Raw genomic sequence first — 17,534 nt, 5'->3', positions numbered from 1 at the left:
CGGGGGCTACTCTTTGTTGCGGTGTGCGGGCTTCTCATTGCGGTGGCTTCTCTTGTTGCAGAGCACAGGCTCTAGGGCGCATGGCTTCAGTAGTTGTGGTGTGCGGGCTCAGTAGTTGTGGCACACAGGCTTAGTTGCTCCATGGCATGTGGATCTTCCCAGACCAGGGATCAAACCCGTGTCCCCTGCATTGGCAGGTGGATTCCCAACCACTGCACCACCAGGGAAGTCCTGAAATTGATTTTTGATGCACCCTATTTCAGATATGTTAAAATGTGAAATAGTATGTATCCAAGAATTGATAAAATTCAGTTATTTTTTAACCTCCATTTTTAATTTAATACGTAACAGGCATTTTTCTCTACCATTAAATGTTCTTCTACAAGACTTTTTTTAATAGCTGCCTAATAGTTGTCTAAAAAGAGACAGCAGGCACTTCCCTGGTGGTCCAGTGGGTAAGACTCCGAGCTCCCAATGCAGGGGGCCGGGGTTCGATCCCTGGTTGGGGAACTAGATCCCGCATGCATGCTGCAACTAAGAGTTCCCATGCTGCAACTAAGAAGCACGCGTGCCTCAACTAAGACCCAGCGCAGCCAAAATAAATGAAGAAAAAAAGAAAAAGGAGACAACAGGCCCCAAATGGATTTGAAACCGTGCAACTCAGACTGGGACTTAAACCCACCGTCTTTTAATTGAGATCACACACCTGGTCTCAGGACTTAATGAAGCTCAGTTTCTTGATGTCTTATGGCAGAAAGAATTCAGTGAGAGACAAAGTGATACATAAGAAGTGGATTTATTTAGGGAGAAACACACTCCACAGACAGAGTGTGGGCCATCTCAGAAGGTGAGAGGCCCCAAAATATGGCGTGGGTAATTTCATAGGCTAATGAGTGGGAAGATTATTCCAACTATTTCGGGGGGCTGGGGGAAAGGGTGGGGATTTCCAGGAATTGGGCCACCGCCCACTTTTTGGCCTTTTATGGTTAGCTCTGACCTGTCATGGTGCTGGTGGGTGTGTTATTTAGCTAATGTATTACAATGAGCATATAATGAGGCTCAAGGTCTACCGGAAGTCAAATCTTCTGCCGTCTTGGATCTAGTTAGGTCTAACCAGTTTTCATCATGTCTTTGGCTATGTCATTCTTTCAAAGGTTGTGCCCTGTCCCCTTCTCTTCTGTTTTAGATTCACTTGTGCTAAGCCCCACATCAGCAAATCAAGACTTAATACCTAACCTATAACACAACATTGTAAATCAACTGTACTTTAAATAAATAAATAAATAAATATTGGCAGTTTCAGCCTCTCCCAGGAATGTGATCTTTAGTCAGCCAATGTGGAGTTACCTGGTCAGCACTAGTGAGGTAATCTGCCTGAAGGACCTGAAACAGGAGGGAAGGAGGCAGGGCACAAGGTTTGAAAGAATGACACAGCCTGAGGACGTGACATAAACTGATTAGAACCAAATGGATCCAAGATGGCGGATAAGTTGACTTTTTCCACTAGACCTTTTTTTTAAAATTTATTAATTAATTAATTTTTGGCTGTGTTGGGTCTTTGTTGATGCATGAGGGCTTTCTCTAGTTGGGGTGGGCAGGGGCTACCCTTCGTTGTGGTGCGCAGTCTTCTCACTGTGGTGGCTTCTCTTATTGAGGAACACAGGCTCTAGGCGCGCGGGCTTCAGTAGTTGTGGCACATGGGCTCAGTAGTTGTGGCTCGCGGGCTCTAGAGCGCAGCCGCAGTAGCTGTGGCACACAGGCTTAGTTGCTCTGTGGCATGTGGGATCTTCCCGTACCAGGGCTCAAACCCATGTCCCCTGCTTTGGCAGGTGGATTCTTAACCACTGTACCACCAGGCAAGTCCCTCCACTAGAACTTGAGCCTCAGTATCAGCAAGCTCCCATCAGCAAGCTAAATGACACACCTACAGGTGCCATGACAGTTCCAAGACCGACTATAAGGATCAAAAAGTGGGCAGTGGCCCAATTCCTGGAAATCCTGGCCCTTTCCTAAAATAGCTGGTATACTCCTCCCACTCATTAGCTTATGAAATTACCCACTCCAATAAAAACTGACAACCCCCATACCCTGGTGCCTTTCTCACCTTCTGAGATGGCCCACACTCTGTCTGTGGAGTGTGTTTCTCTCTAAATAAATCCACTCCTTACTGATCACTTTGTCTCTCACTGAATTCTTTCTGTGATGAGACATCAAGAACCTGAGCTTCATTAAGTCCTGAAACCAGGTGTGTGATCTCAGTTGGAAGACTGTGGGTTTTGGCTGCGTTTGAGTCCCAGCCGTTTGGGTTCAAGTTTCAATCAGGGTTTTGGCCGGGTTCAAGTCCCGGCCACGTGGGTTCAAGTCCCAGCCTGAGGTGCACGGTTTCAGCCCCAGTCTTCCCTGAAAGGAAGGTGACCTTGCCTGAAACAATCCACTGTTAGCTAGAATAACTTCCTTGCCCCGCCTCCTTCTGCCTGTAAAAGTCTTCCCTTTGTACAGCTCCTCGGAGCTCCTTTGTTGGCCAGATGGGAGGCTGCCCAAGTCATGAATCGTTGAATAAAGACAAATCTTCAAATTTACTCAGTTGAATTTTGTTTTTAACATACTCATCCTATGCCTCTCCCTGGAGCAGGGGCTCTGGAATCAGACAGGCCTGGTTAATATCTTGTCTTCATCTCTTACAAGCTGTGTAACTTTTAACAAGTTATTTAAAGACTCTGAGCTTTAGCTTTCATGGGAGGTGCCCAGGTTTTGAACTGAGTTGGTTTCATAGTTGAAACTCAATTCCTAATTAATAATTGTTTTAGAAGCACTACATCAACTGAAACAGTGGATCAATTAACTCTAGAACAGTCTTATTTATTCATTAAAGTCTCCTAAAGACCTGGGATAGGCCACATCCTGTGAGTCCACAGTTTTATTGGATGTGACTAAGAAAAACAAAATGACATCAAAATGGATGCCCTTTGGTAGTTGAAAACTAAAGTCAGGGTTGGTGCCATGAAGAAGTGGCAATTGAACCACTTAATCACATTTCTTTATCAGATTATCAGATTATTCTTTATTTGTAGTGGTTATGAGAGGATTCTGCCTTGTTTTTCCTGGTTGCCTTGGGAGAGAGTTGCTTACTTTCTCTGTGGCTCACTTTATCATCTGTAATTGGTAGAGTAAAAGTTTAATACCAACCTCATGGTGATGTTGTGAGGGTGAGCTGAGGGAGGATGAGACAAGTATTAAGTGATCAGTAATGGCCACCGTTATTCACACCCTTGGTGGGGTATAGACCAGTGAGATTTGGGAGCTCTGTCCAAAACTAGAGTGGGGAAACTCAAAAGGCTAGAGTGGGACTCGGGCCCTGTTTATGTGGAGCAGATGGAGACTGCCGAAACTCATAAGAAGTGGCTAGGGACTTCCCTGGTGGCGAAGTGGTTGAGAATCCGCCTGCCAATGCAGGGGACACGAGTTCGATCCCTGGTTCCCGAGGATCCCACATGCCGCGGAGCAGCTGAGCCCGTGCACCACAACTACTGAGCCCACGTGCCACAACTACTGAAGCCCGCGTGCTGCAACTACTGAAGCCCACGCGCTGCAACTACTGAAGCCCACGCACTCTAGGGCCCGCGTGCCAGGACTACTGAGCCCGCGTGCCTAGAGCTCGTGCTCCGCAACAAGAGAAGCCACTGCAGTGAGAAGCACGTGCACCGCAACGGAGAGTAGCCCGCACTCTCCTCAACTAGAGAGAAGACCAAACGCAGCCAAAAAAAAAAAAAGAAGTGGCTAAAGACAAAATTTCAGTGGGAGTTCCCTGGTGGCCTAGTGGTTAGGATTCCGAGCTTTCACTGCCATGGCCTGGATTCAACCCCTGGTCGGGGAACTGGGATCCCACAAGCCACGTGGCCAAAAAATAAAAAAAATTTCAGACATCAGTTTATGCAGGGAGGTGCTGGTAAATGTTTTTAACAACCAGGGTGTGTGTGTGTGTGTGTGTGTGTGTGTGTGTGTGTTGATTTATAGCATTTCTGTGGTGTAGATACTTCCACCATGGCCAATGTCTAACTACCAACATAATATCACTGAACACAGTTGCATAGTATTTCCATTTTATAGTATTTCTACCAGATAGATACAATAACTGTAAATATCCTCAAGAGAAGAAATACTACAGTAAAAAGGAAGTGATGAGTTTTGAGTCTTTTATTATGTTTTATTTAATTGTAAGTTTACATAACTTAATTTTTAATAGTGGCTATGTTTAATAACTGGCTGACAAAATTCCTGAAAGTTTAACGATTGGTTCTCATGAGCCTGTATAAGCTGGCTGCAGCCACCGCTGAATTAGCCCACGGGTCCTCATTTGGATCCTGTATCTTGGACAAATAGCATTCGTGTTTAAGTTCAGGACCTGGCAACTGGACAAGTGCTAAGGGCAGGTTCAACGTACTTCTTAAGGACCAGTACTCGTTCCCTTGGTAACAGTGTCCCTTCCCCCAGGACACAGCCCAAAAGGTGACCTTTTACTTCCCTGGCTCTAAACTGTTTATCATTCTGACCCACCAGCACCTCCCCCAACTTCAGGGCAGACTGTCTCAGGAATGCCTGGGACATGCACGTAGGGCATCGTGGCCGGCCACCTGCTGAACCCACGTCAGGTGCTTACAAGGTCAGCCAGATGGCCAGAAGGAGAGCAGAAGGCCTGAGAAGGAGCTGCCGGCTCCTGGGCTCTCAGCCCTATGGCATCTGCGTTGTTGGGCTAGGAATGCCCTTGGCAAATATACCCCATCGGTCCACTGCCCTCCTATGTTTCAAAACCTGGATCCAAACTACCATTTCTCAGTTTAACCTCACTTCTCCCCATTGCTTCTCTACCCCTGCAAATAACAGAGTCATAATGTTGACAAGTACGGGCACTGGGTGCTTGTTCTAGAATTATCCCACTTAAGCCTCATAACAACCCTATGAAGTAGGTGCTATTCTTATCCCAGTTCTGTGAATGAGAAATCCAAGACTTGGGGTGGTGTGCTCATTTGCCCACAGTCATAGGGGAAGGACCTGGTGTTTTTCCTTTCTCCCTCAACTGTCTTCCTTCACGTGGTAGCCTCAGTTCACACGTGCTTATTTTGCATTCTTCAACATGTTGCTTCCTCCTAAATGTTCTCAGCCTAGAGACGGTGGTGGAAGCCATGGGTCTGAAAAGATTGCTCAAGGAGAGAGTGTGCTGTGAGGATGGAGAAGAGGAGGGAGCGGAGATGAGACCCTGACGGGCACCTACACCTGAGGGCCCCTGAGTAAGAGGAGACCCAGAAGGGCTGTCACAGAAAATGTGAGATAGCCAGGGGATGGACCGCAGTGGGGAAGTTACAGAGTGGATGAGGAAAGGAGAACCGAGACGTGTCCCCTGGATTTAGCCGTCCAGAGACATCCATGACCTTGGCAGGGGCCGTTCCTCCATTGCTCTGCTGGATGGTGAGGAGGCTGCAGCAGGGAAAGCAGGAACTCAGCAGATGGGTTGAGGAAAGGCTGGGAGCTAGTAAAGTGGGTCAGCCAGTGTAGACCTCTCTTTCAAGATGAAGGAAGCAGCCTGCGCGCTGCGTTGACCTGGCGCCTAGGCTTCCGCGCTGGGATACCAGGCTAGGGTTCCCTGGCGGGATGGTGCCACGGTGCCAGGTGACGGCCTGGAAGACGAGCTGGTTTCTAAAGGCACCCGCGATCTTTGCCCTTGCTTCTCAGATTGTTCGTTTCTAAGAAGACAAGTTTTCAATTTAAAAAGAAATGCACTTAACTAAGAATTCTTTGATGAAATGTGCTCCGTCTGTGCCTTTGGGAACCCTTGATTATTTGCAGACCTCTGATTATTTCGTAGAGAATGATTTGCTCTGAGTCACAGGTGGAAGTGTTGTATTTTGCAAAAAGTGCTGAAATAACAGGAATTCTCTCAGAGACCATTTCTGTGCCACAAGAAATAAAAGCATTGCAGCTGTGGAATGAGATAGAAACGCGCCATCCTGGATTGGCTGACGTCAGAAATCAGGTGATATTTGCTGTTCGTCAAGAATATGTCGAGTTTGGAGATCAGCTCCTCCTGCTTCAATCAGGAGACGAAATTGTCATTATCCCCCCATTAGTAGAGGATAGTGCTTTTGAGCCACCTGGGAAAGGTACAAATGAAGTTGAAGAGAAATCTAAAGATATAATAAAATTCACATCTGAGAAACTTTCGGTAGATGAAGTCTCACAGCTGGTGATTTCTCCACTCTGTGGTGCAATATCCCTATTTGTAGGAACTACAAGGAATAACTTCGAAGGGAAGAAAGTCATTAGCTTAGAGTATGAAGCATATCTATCAATGGCAGAAAATGAAGTCAGAAAAGTTTGTAGTGTCATTAGGCAGAAATGGCCAAACACATAGCAGTGTTCCATCGACTTGGCTTAGTTCCAGTGTCAGAAGCAAGCATTATCATTGCTGTGTCCTCAGCCCATAGGGCTGCATCCCTCGAAGCTGTGATACTTTAAAAGCCAAGGTGCCCATATGGAAAAAGGAAATGTATGAAGAATCATCATCATCTTGGAAAAGAAACAAAGAATGCTTTTGGGCAACCGATGATTAAACCACTTAGGTTTTTAAAGTCCTAAAATTTAAACTTGGTAAATTCTTATCTTTGATCATGTTTTGATTTTTCTTCTCCAGAAGATAGTTTATGGAACATAATCTCTTACGTTACACCAGTGGAACAAAAGAGAGACAAAAAAGCAAAATAAATGAGTGTTTAGGATGAGGGCTTATATGGGAACTAGAGATAGAGGAAAGAAAGGCTTTAGGGAAAAAATGGAAGAATCATTTAAATGTAAGGAAAGATGCCTGTGGTAGACATATTATTCTATGACTAAGTTCTAACCGTAACTTGACTCGCACTGAGGTGTGGCCCCTCCTCAGTGACTGTCTCAGAGGCTGCCCCCAACCCCCTACCCCTATGCCCAGTGATATCATTGTTGTCAGGGATGCGTTTTGGGAATGTAGGCAGAACTGGAAGGTAAAAAAAGTCCTTATCGGATACTCTTGGTATGATATATTTTTAGAATTTATATATTTTTAAAATAAGCTAAATAAACATGATTTTAAAAGTTTAAAAGCAATATTTTCCTGTTTTTAAAAATTCAGTGATAATACCTAAGATATTTCATCATATGAAGCTTTCTAGTATTTCAGAATCAGTAATCTCGCCATAATACTTATTATATTTTATTAGTTATTAGTATTGTATCAATATATAAATTAGCATAAAATTGTTGTAAAACAAGGCAAACTAGCAACAAGGGTGCTTTGTGTTATAATGTTAGTTATAAAATTTTACCCACAACCAACTAAAAAGGAAAATTATATGATTATTTGGTAAAATATTTTCAGATAGTTTTCTTTTTAGCTTAAGGAACATTATCATTAATAAAGTTATGTTTTCTGCCAAAAAAAAAGAAGGAAGCAGAAAAAAAGAATAAAAAATACAAAAAAAAAGGAAAAAATTTAAAAATTTTTTAAAAGATTTTAAAAAGAAGAAAAGAAGAGAAAACACACTGGGATTAACCAAGATGGCGGAGTAGAAGGACATGCTCTCACTCCCTCTTGCGAGAGCACCAGAATCACAACTGGCTGCTGGACAATTATCGACAGGAAGACACTGGACTTCACCAAGGAGGATACCCCACGTCCAAGGACAGAGGAGAAGCCACAGTGAGACAGTAGGAGGGGCGCAATCAGAGTAAAATCAAATCCCATAACTGCTGGGTGGGTGACTCAGACTGGCGAGCACTTATACCACAGAAGTCCACCCACTGGAGTGAACGTTCTGAGCCCCACGTCAGGCTTCCCAACCTGGGGGTCCAGCAACGGGAGGAGGAATTCACAGAGAATCAGACTTTGAAGCCTAGTGGGAATTGATTGCAGGACTTCAACAGGACTGGGGGAAACAGAGACCCCACTCTTGGAGGGCGCACACAAAATAGTGTGTGCATCGGGACCCAGAGGAAGGAGCAGTGACCCTGGGGGAGACTGAACCAGACATAACTGCTGGTGTTGGGGGGGTCTCCTGCAGAGGTGGGGGCTGGCTCTGTTTCACCGTGGGGACAAGGACACTGGCAGCGGAGGTTCTGGGAAGTACTCCTTGGCGTGAGCCCTCCCAGAGTCTGCCATTAGCCCCACCAAAGAGCCCGGGTAGGCTCCAGTGTTGGGTTGCCTCAGGCAAAACAACCAACAGGGAGGGAACCCAGCCCCACCCATCAACAGTCAAGTGGATTAAAGTTTTACGGAGCTCTGACCGCCACAGCAACAGTCAGCTCTACCCACCTCCAGAGCCTCCCATCAAGCCTCTTAGATAGCCTCAACCACCAGAGGGCAGACAGCAGAAGCAAGAAAAACTACAGTCCTGCAGCCTGTGGAACAGAAACCACATTTACAGAAAGATAGACAAGATGAAAAGGCAGAGGGCTATATACCAGATGAAGGAACAAGAAAAAACCCCAGAAAAACAACTAAATGAAGTGGAGATAGGCAACCTTCCAGAAAAAGAATTGAGAATAATGATAGTGAAGATGATCCAGGACCTTGGAATAAGAATGGAGGCAAAGATTGAGAAGATGCAAGAAATGATTAACAAAGACCTAGAAGAATTAAAGAACAAACAAACAGAGATGACCAATACAATAACTGAAATGAAAACTACACTAGAAGGAATCAATAGTAGAATAACTGAGGCAGAAGAACGGATAAGTGACCTGGAAGACAGAATGGTGGAATTCACTGCTGCAGAACAGACTAAAGAAAAAAGAATGAAAAGAAATGAAGACAGCCTAAGAGACCTCTGGGACAACATTAAACGCAACAACATTCGCATTATAGGGGTCCCAGAAGGAGAAGAGAGAGAGAAAGGACCAGAGAAAATATTTGAAGAGATTATAGTCGAAAACTTCCCTAACATGGGAAAGGAAATAGCCACCCAAGTCCAGGAAGCGCAGAGAGTCCCATACAGGATAAACCCAAGGAGAAGCACGCCGAGACACATAGTAATCAAAGTGGCAAAAATTAAAGACAAAGAAAAATTATTGAAAGCAGTAAGGGAAAAATGACAAATAACATACAAGGGAACTCCCATAAGGTTAACAGCTGATTTCTCAGCAGAAACTCTACAAGCCAGAAGGGAGTGGCATGATATACTTAAAGTGATGAAAGGGAAGAACCTACAACCAAGAGTACTCTACAACCAAGAGTACTCTACCCGGCAAGGATCTCATTTAGATTTGATGGAGAAATCAAAAGCTTTACAGACAAGCAAAAGCTAAGAGAATTCAGCACCACCAAACCAGCTCTACAACAAATGTTAAAGGAACTTCTCTAAGTGGGAAACACAAGAGAAGAAAAGGACCTACAAAAACAAACCCAAAACAATTAAGAAAATGGTCATAGGAACATACATATCAATAATTACCTTAAACGTGAATGGATTAAATGCTCCAGCCAAAAGACACAGGCTTGCTGAATGGATACAAAAACAAGACCCATATATATGCTGTCTACAAGAGACCCACTTTAGACCTAGGGACACATACAGACTGAAAGTGAGGGGATGGAAAAAGATATTCCATGCAAATGGAAATCAAAAGAAAGCTGGAGTAGCTATACTCATATCAGATAAAATAGACTTTAAAATAAAGAATGTTACAAGAGACAAGGAAGGACACTACATAATCATCAAGGGATCAATCCAAGAAGAAGATATAACAATTATAAATATATATGCACCCAACACAGGAGCACCTCATTACATAAGGCAACTGCTAACAGCTATAAAAGAGGAAATTGACAGTAACACAATAATAGTGGGGGACTTTAACACCTCACTTACACCAATGGACAGATCATCCAAAATGAAAATAAATAAGGAAACAGAAGCTTTAAATGACACAATAGACCAGATAGATTTAATTGATATTTATAGGACATTCCATCCAAAAACAGCAGATTACACGTTCTTCTCAAGTGTGCACGGAACATTCTCCAGGATAGATCACATCTTGGGTCACAAATCAAGCCTCAATAAATTTAAGAAAATTGAAATCATATCAAGCATCTTTTCTGACCACAACACTAAGAGATTAGAAATGAATTACAGGGGAAAAAGCATAAAAAACACAAACACATGGAGGCTAAACAATACTTTACTAAATAACCAAGAGATCACTGAAGAAATCAAAGAGGAAATCAAAAAATACCTAGAGACAAATGACAATGAAAACACGACAACCCAAAACCTATGGGATGCAGCAAAAGCAGTTCTAAGAGGGAAGTTTATAGCTATACAAGCCTACCTAAAGAAACAAGAAAAATCTCAAGTAAACAATCTAACCTTACACCTAAAGAAACTAGAGAAAGAAGAACAAACAAAGCCCAAAGTTAGCAGAAGGAAAGAAATCATAAAGATCAGAGCGGAAATAAATGAAATAGAAACAAAGAAAACAATAGCAAAGATCAATAAAACTAAAAGCTGGTTCTTTGAGAAGATAAACAAAATTGATAAGCCATTAGCCAGACTCATCAAGAAAAAGAGGGAGAGGACTCAAATCAATAAAATCAGAAATGAAAAAGGAGAAGTTACAACAGACACGGCAGAAATGCAAAGCATCCTAAGAGACTACTACAAGCAACTTTATGCCAATAAAATGGACAACCTGGAAGAAATGGACAAATTCTTAGAAAGGTATAACCTTCCAAGACTGAACCAGGAAGAAGCAGAAAATATGAACAGACCAAGCACAAGTAATGAAATTGAAACTGTGATTAAAAATCTTCCAACAAACAAAAGTCCAGGACCAGATGGCTTCACAGGTGAATTCTATCAAACATTTAGAGAAGAGCTAACACCTATCCTTCTCAAACTCTTCCAAAAAATTGCAGAGGAAGGAACACTCCCAAACTCATTCTATGAGGCCACCATCACCCTGATACCAAAACCAGACAAAGACACTACAAAAAAAGAAAATTACAGACCAATATCACTGATGAATATAGATGCAAAAATCCTCAACAAAATACTAGCAAACAGAATCCAACAACACATTAAAAGGATCATACACCACGATCAAGTGGGATTTATCCTAGGGATGCAAGGATTCTTCAATATACGCAAATCAATCAATGTGATACACCATATTAACAAATTGAAGAATAAAAACCATATGATCATCTCAATAGATGCAGAAAAAGCTTTTGACAAAATTCAACACCCATTTATGATAAAAACTCTCCAGAAAGTGGGCATAGAGGAAACCTACCTCAACATAATAAAGGCCATATATGACAAACCCACAGCAAACATCATTCTCAACGGTGAAAAACTGAAAGCATTTCCTCTAAGATCAGGAACGAGACAAGGATGTCCACTGTCACCACTATTATTCAACATAGTTCTGGAAGTCCTAGCCACGGCAATCAGAGAAGAAAAAGAAATAAAAGGAATACAAATTGGAAAAGAAGAAGTAAAACTGTCACTGTTTGCAGATGACATGATACTATACATAGAGAATCCTAAAACTGCCACCAGAAAACTGCTAGAGCTAATTAATGAATTTGGTAAAGTTGCAGGATACAAAATTAATGCACAGAAATCTCTTGCATTCCTATACACTAATGATGAAAAATCTGAAAGAGAAATTATGGAAACACTCCCATTTACCTGCAACAAAAAGAATAAAATACCTAGGAATAAACCTACCTAGGGAGACAAAAGACCTGTATGCAGAAAACTATAAGACACTGATGAAAGAAATTAAAGATGATACCAACAGATGGAGAGATATACCATGTTCTTGGATTGGAAGAATCAACATTGTGAAAATAACTATACTACCCAAAGCAATCTACAGATTCAATGCAATCCCTATCAAATTACCAATGGCATTTTTTATGGAGCTAGAACAAATCATCTTAAAATTTGTATGGAGACACAAAAGACCCCGAATAGCCAAAACAATCTTGAGGGAAAAAAACGGAGCTGGAGGAATCAGACTCCCTGACTTCAGACTATACTACAAAGCTACAGTAATCAAGACAATATGGTACTGGCACAAGAACAGAAACATAGATCAATGGAACAAGATAGAAAGCCCAGAGATAAACCCACGCACCTATGGTCAACTAATCTATGACAAAGGAGGCAAAGATATACAATGGAGAAAAGACAGTCTCTTCAATAAGTGGTGCTGGGAAAACTGGACAGCTACATGAAAAAGAATGAAATTAGAATACTCCCTAACACCATACACAAAAATAAACTCAAAATGGATTAGAGACCTAAATGTAAGACTGGACACTATAAAACTCTTAGAGGAAAACATAGGAAGAACACCCTTTGACATAAATCACAGCAAGATCTTTTTTGATCCACCTCCTAGAGTAATGGAAATAAAAACAAAAATAAACAAATGGGACCTAATGAAACTTCAAAGCTTTTGCTCAGCAAAGGAAACCATAAACAAGACAAAAAGACAACCCTCAGAATGGGAGAAAATATTTGCAAACGAATCAACGGACAAAGGATTAATCTCCAAAATATATAAACAGCTCATTCAGCTCAATATTAAAGAAACAAACACCCCAATCCAAAAATGGGCAGAAGACCTAAACAGACATTTCTCCAAAGAAGACATACAGACGGCCACGAAGCACATGAAAAGATGCTCAACATCACTAATTATTAGAGAAATGCAAATCAAAACTACAATGAGGTATCACCTCACACCAGTTAGAATGGGCATCATCAGAAAATCTACAAACAACAAATGCTGGAGAGGGTGTGGAGGAAAGGGAACCCTCTTGCACTGTTGGTGGGAATGTAAATTGACACAGCCACTATGGAGAACAATATGGAGGTTCCTTAAAAAACTAAAAATAGAATTACCATATGACCCAGCAATCCCACTACTGGGCATATACCCAGAGAAAACCGTAATTCAAAAAGACACATGCACCCGAATGTTCATTGCAGCACTATTTACAATAGCCAGGTCATGGAAGCAACCTAAATGCCCATCAACAGACGAATGGATAAAGAAGATGTGGTACATATATACAATGGAATATTACTCAGCCATAAAAAGGAATGAAATTGAGTCATTTGTTGAGACGTGGATGGATCTAGAGACTGTCATACAGAGTGAAGTAAGTCAGAAAGAGAAAAACAAATATCGTATATTAATGCATGTATGTGGAACCTAGAAAAATGGTACAGATGAGCCGGTTTGCAGGGCAGAAGTTGAGACACAGATGTAGAGAACAGACATATGGACACCAAGGGGGGAAAACTGCGGTGGGGTGGGGATGGTGGTGTGCTGAATTGGGCGATTGGGATTGACATGTATACACTGATATGTATAAAATTGATGACTAATAAGAACCTGCAGTATAAACAAACAAACAAAACAACTAATACTAAACTTTCATTGGGTTATTTGTATGGAAATATGTTAATATAAATGTTTCAGACATTAAAAAAAAAAAAGAAGAAAAGAAAAAGGAAGCAGAAGGGAGAGCCAAGGTGGAAGGAGGCCTTTGAGAATTTGGGTTTTAGATTGGTAGTTTGGTCGGTTGGTAAGCTGGGACTACCTTTGGCAAATTTATTTATTTATTTATTTGGCCGCGCTGCGAGGCTTGCGGGATTTTAGTTCCCTGACCAGGGATTGAAACCAAGCCCCTCAGCAGTGAGAGTGAGGAGTCCTAACCACTGGACCACTAGGGAATTCCCAATCTTTGACAAAAAAAAAAAATTTTTTTTTTGGCCACGCAGCATGTGGGATCTTAGTTCCCCAACCAGGGATCGAACCTGCGGTCCCTGCTTTGGAAGCGTGGAGTCTTAACCACTGGACCACCAGGGAAGTCCCTTTGGCAAATTTCAATGCTGAGGTGAGGCTGAATATGCTAGTGAGAGAGGAGGGTAAAGGCGAGAGGTGGCTGAGACCACAGACCCTGAGGGGTCCAAGCCCCAGACGGCAGACAGGAGAACCTCCATCTTCTTTCCTGGGGAGGAGGGAGCCGTGATGGTTGCTGCCTGGTGGCCTCTTTTTCCTCTGACGAGTGGGAGGCAGAGAGTGAGGGGGATGAATAGTCGGGAGCACTAAGGAGGGTGGTGGAGTTTATGACAGCCAGTTTCGGAGAATTGTAGAAGGAGGTTGGCAAGAGATGAGCTGAAGTAGGAAGTAACACATGTGCAGAGGGACAGTCCCCACAGGAGTCCTTGCCCAGCACCACAGACAGGCTTCTTTGTGAATGCTGGTGTGTCTGTAGCCCTTAAGCTCATTAAGTTCATTCACCATCAACTTTCTTACTGCTTTTGCCACCAGGAGGGGACAGTCTCTCCCGATACTAAGGACAGCTCACTGTGACTCCCAGTAAGAACTGCATGAGGGTGTTTCTGGATTTCTTTCCACCACATAAGTTTACAAGGAGAAGCCAGTTGTCTGTAACCTGGAAAAGGGCTCTCACCAGACATGGAATCAGCCAGCGCCTTGTTCTTGGACTCCCAGCCTCCAGAATTGTAAGAAGTAAACGTTATCTGTTTCAGCCGCCAGTCTGGGGTAATTTGTTACAGCAGCCTGAGCTGACTGGGACAACATGCATAGTAACCCCATGCGCAGAATGAAGAAGTGAGTCGTTTTGCCCAGAACAGAGCAGGACTTCCAGCTCCAGATCAGTGAATTTTCCACTGTGTCACGGGAGGTACTGCAAGGTGCCGTGTTCTCCCAAAGTCTCCCCTCACTTAATTAAACAGAAAATATGTCCTTGGAACTGGCCTCCCTGGACTCAGCATAGATATAGGAATTCATCAGAAGCATTAGCCCTTTTCCTTTGAACCAGATTTACCTCTTCAGTCATTTAAACCTGAGTTTCATTAGGAGGTAATTAGGTTTCCTCTCTGATCAATTGGTGGTGGTTACACAGAAGGCCCACCTGGAAAAGTTCTGTGATCAATTAGCCAGGTCTGCCAGGGGCAAGGCAGCGGGAGAGTTAAGACCTGTGCACTAAATATATGCCCAAGCTGGTAAGAAGTGGAATCAGTGATAGACATTAGGATTAGCTTTGCAAAAAAGCTCAGAAAGGAAAGAGATAAAAGATTCTACGGAAGTCTAGGTTTTTCTGTCTCCTGGGTGAATAGTTGAGGGTGGTATGCTTGCCGATTGAGAAAGTTTATGTCTATTTGGGGGAGTCAAGGCAGGGGTGTCCAGAAGGGAGAAGCACAAACAGCAGCTCTTGGAGTTTGGACACCCCCATCCCCTCCCCCATACCACTCCCACTCCGCCCCCCACCCCAACCTTGAACTCAGGGTACAATGAGCAGGGCAGTTACCAAGATTCCTGGGCAAAGTTTCCTCTTGGCACCCAGACCTGAAGAGATCAGGGAGGCCAAGGGTGTGTTGAAATAGCCTGGCAGGACGACTGCTGAGTTTGTCTTCCTGCCAGCGGCAGGCACAAGATGTACCAAATACAGCCTGGTCCTTTGCTCTAGATACAAATGAATCTGGATTTTGTGGGGCCTGAAGCTTACACAGTTGGGTTGGCTGGGCAGGGGATTCTTTTTAAGAAAATAATACAAAATTAGGTAGACCCTTGGAAGGAACCTATGTGAGTGAGGGATCCTGAAGCTTAAGCTTCAGAAAGGGATATGTGTGGAGAAGAAAATAAAATAGTATGAGGAGATAAAGCATAAGGAAGGGGAGGCTACTCTGGACTGGAGTAGTCAGGAGAGGTTGACTTCTGAGCCACAAACCAGATGACAAGGATCTGTGCGAAGAGCATTCTGAGCAGAAGCAACAGCAAGTGCAAAGGCCCTGAGGCTGAAACGGTCTTGGAATGCTGGGACCAGGAGAAGATCAGTGTGCCTGGCATATGGTGAGCTAGGGGAGAGGGATGGGTGGTGAGTTCAGAGGAACAGGCAGGGACTGCTTCACATTGGGCCTTGAAGGCCTGGTAAGGACACTATTATTCCAGGATTGGTGGGAGGCTATTGAAAGCTTTTTTTTTTTCTTCAATATTTATTTATTTGGCTGTGCCGGGTCTTAGTTGTGGCATGCAGGATCTTCGTCGCAGCATGCGGAATCTAGTTCCCTGACCAGGGATTGAACCCGGGCTCCCTGCATTGGGAGCGTGGAGTCTTAACCACTGGACCACCAGGGAAGGCCCTATTGAAAGCTTTTAAGTGAGGTTAAATATAAAAAGAGCATTATGGTGGTGTGTGGATAATGGCTTGCAGAAAATCCTAAAAGAGGGTAGCCAGTGGAAGGTGGAGGTGTGTCAGCAGGACCTGGTCCTTCCAGGTCTGACAGTCAGGGGGACAGCCACTGGGACAGAGGGGTGGTTCCTCCTGTTTCCTCTGAGGCTCCCTCTGATGAGCCTCTCCCAATTACTGTCCTCACATTCACCCCACAGAGCAGTTTGGGAACAAAAGGGCTGCTCTGTATCTGCACTGCTGGACTTCATGGTCTGGACAGCTTCTGAAGCCCTGGGTCGAACCCATGGGATAGAGACAACCTCAAGGTACCCTTAGCAACCTCCAGGGACCTCAGGAGTGAGCACCCTTGTTTCCAGAACATCTGACAGCCACGTTTGGGGTGGAAGGGAAGGACGCCCTCTGAGCACCCCGCTGCGGTCTGGCTGGGACTGCGGTCTGGCTGGGACTGCGGTGGCCATATGCCCTCTCCTCCGCCTCCAGAAGGCTGATCTCCGTGGGAACCTCTGAGGTGCTCCAACCGTAGAAACATGCCACACAGGGGAAGAGGAAGAAGGAATTGTATTGCTGCAGGTGGCTAATGAATAGGTCTGCCCTGGGGCCAGGAGGGAAGGAAATGTGGAATGGGAAGAGAATCTCCAAGCCAGGGAAGGAGGGGGGCCGTGGGGGCCTGTGGAGCTGAGCATCAGTGAATATGGCATGTGCCTGGGAAGCCCTGGCCTCTCGCAGGTTCCTCTCCTCCCCCACTGAATCTGCAGGGACTAAGGGCCTCCCTGGACAAGGCCAGGACAACATCTTTGCATGCCCTGGAATCTAAGACAAGAAACCGGGGACTTCCCTGGCGGTCCAGTGGTTAAGACTCCGCACTTCCACTGCAGGGGGGCACAGGTTCAATCCCTGGTCAGGGAACTAGGATCACGGATGCCCAGCAGCACAGCCAAAAATAAATAAATAAAATAAAATATTTTTTAAAAATATTATCTTAAAAAAAAAAAAAAAAGACAAGAAAACAATCAATATGGTAGCCCAACTGTTTGGGACTTGGAAATGGGAAGACCCAGGAGGTGAAGAGCTGGTCTCCCAGTGGAGTCTGCTGCTGGAGTGGATTCGGGTTTGGGCACCGAGTTTGAGATATCCAAACAAAGGGCTTGGGGCCAGGTCAGAGTGATTCTTAAGGGGCCAAGAGGAAAGTGTTTGCCCGCAGTTCAAGTAATGAGAGGAGATACAGAGACAGAGAGAGGGAGAGAGGGAGTTAAACTGTAAAAGAGGAGGT

The 17,534-nt window shown here is 43.9% G+C and overlaps 1 protein-coding gene and 1 pseudogene across 3 annotated transcripts in view; both read left to right on the top strand.

Annotated features, from left to right (window-relative positions):
* SEMA4B (semaphorin 4B) overlaps window positions 1-17,534 on the top strand; it is a 101,626-nt gene that overhangs the window by 14,015 nt on the left and 70,077 nt on the right. The window contains exon 2 of one of the 3 annotated variants that reach the window (XM_061179931.1): window positions 14,380-14,573. The exons of 1 other annotated variant lie outside the window; for it this stretch is intronic. The gene's annotated coding sequence lies outside the window, so the exon portion shown is untranslated. Of the gene's footprint in view, window positions 1-14,379; window positions 14,574-15,868; window positions 15,925-17,534 lie in introns of those variants that run through there. One more of the 3 variants, XM_061179933.1, reaches the window with a different exon arrangement.
* LOC133084948 (molybdopterin synthase catalytic subunit-like) lies at window positions 5,972-6,620 on the top strand (annotated as a pseudogene).

The sequence above is a fragment of the Eubalaena glacialis genome, chromosome 2 (assembly GCF_028564815.1).
Source record: "Eubalaena glacialis isolate mEubGla1 chromosome 2, mEubGla1.1.hap2.+ XY, whole genome shotgun sequence".
NCBI classification, from domain to species: domain Eukaryota; kingdom Metazoa; phylum Chordata; class Mammalia; order Artiodactyla; family Balaenidae; genus Eubalaena; species Eubalaena glacialis.
The sequence above is the reverse complement of the archived record's forward strand: the minus strand, read 5'-3'. Positions and strand labels throughout refer to the sequence as shown.